Raw genomic sequence first — 1847 nt, forward strand, 5'->3', positions numbered from 1 at the left:
TCACGACACATATCTGTGACATCATCTCTTCGTCAGTCTCTACAATGGTGGTTGATATCCTCAAATCTCTCCAGAGGTCTTCTGCTCCATCTACCTCCTCATCAACTAGTCATCACCACCGACGCCTCCCCTTATGCCTGGGGAGCTCATTTGAACGAGTTCCAAACTCAAGGCCCAGGAAAAGAAGCATCACATCAATTTCCTGGAACTCAGAGCGATGTTTTATGCCCTCAAGGCCTTCCAACATCTTCTCTTTCCTCAAGTTCTCCTGCTGTGCACAGACAATCAAGTTGCGATGTACTACATCAACAAGCAGGGTGGGACGGGCTCTCGCCTCTTGTGCCAGGAAGCCCAGAAGATCTGGACTTGGGCCATAAATCACCATCTATTCCTGAAAGCTATCTACATTCAGGGAGAAAAGAATTCCTTAGCGGACAAGCTCAGCAGAATTCTCCAGCCTCACGAGTGGACACTCGATCCTTTCACTCTACAGTCCATCTTCGCTCAATGGGGCACTCCTCAGATAGACCTCTTTGCAACTCCTCACAATCACCAGCTGCCCCTATTCTGCTCCAGACTCTACTCTCCTCACCGTCTGGCAGCGGATGCATTTCTCCTCGACTGGTCCAATCTGTTCCTGTACACTTTCCCTCCTCTGCCTCTCATGTTGAGAACCTTGTTCAAGCTCAAGAGGGAACGAGCCTCCATGATTCTGATTGCTCCGAGGTGGCCCAGGCAACATTGGTTCTCCCTTCTACTTCAACTCAGTTCCAGGGAACCTTTTCTTCTTCCACTGTTTCCTTCTCTGCTTACACAGCATCAGGAGACCCTTCTACATCCCAACCTCCAGTCTCTGCACCTGACAGCTTGGTATCTCTCAGGCTGACTTCTCATGATACTCTTTTGTCTCAGCCCATTCGTTCCATTCTAGATGCCTCCAGGAAACCAGCCACTCTGCAATGTTACCATCAGAAGTGGACAAGATTTTCTTCCTGGTGTCTTCTTTACCATCTTGATCCCACTTCCCTGGCAGTGGAGACATTGTTGGATTATTTGCTTTCTTTGTCTGACTCTGGCCTTAAGTCTTCTTCCATCAGAGTCCATCTCAGTGCCATTGCTGCCTTTCATGAGCCGGTTCATGGAAAACTTCTCTCAGCTCATCCCCTGGTGTCCAGGTTCATGCGGGGTCTTTTCAATGTGAAACCACCTCTTAAAGCCCCTCCTGTTATCTGGGATCTCAATGTGGTTCTTTCTGCCTTAATGAAGCCTCCATTTGAACCTTTGGCTACCTCTCCTTTCAAGTTTCTCACTTGGAAGGTACTTTTCCTTATTGCTCTTACCTCTGCCAGGAGGGTCAGTGAGCTACATGCACTAGTTGCAGATCCACCTTTTACAGTCTTTCATCATGACAAGGTGGTTCTGCGTACACATCCAAAGTTTCTCCCTAAGGTTGTCTCTGAATTCCATTTCAACCAATCCATTGTTCTGCCTGTCTTCTTTCCGAAGCCTCATTCTCATTCTGGGGAACAGGCTCTGCATACTTTAGATTGTAAGAGGGCTCTAGCTTACTATCTAGAGCGTACGAAACCCCACAGATCAGTTCCCCAACTCTTTCTGTCCTTTGATCCGAATAAATTGGGACGTCCTGTTTCTAAACGTACGTTGTCTAATTGGCTGGCAGCGTGCATTTAATTCTGTTATGCTCAGACCGGACTGACACTGGAAGGTTCTGTCACGGCCCATAGAGTCCGAGCGATGGCAGCATCTGTAGCTTTCCTCCGTTCCACTCCTATTGAGGAAATCTGCAAGGCTGCTACTTGGTCCTCAGTTCATACTTTTACATCTCA

Source organism: Geotrypetes seraphini, chromosome 11, assembly GCF_902459505.1.
Source record: "Geotrypetes seraphini chromosome 11, aGeoSer1.1, whole genome shotgun sequence".
Taxonomy (NCBI): domain Eukaryota; kingdom Metazoa; phylum Chordata; class Amphibia; order Gymnophiona; family Dermophiidae; genus Geotrypetes; species Geotrypetes seraphini.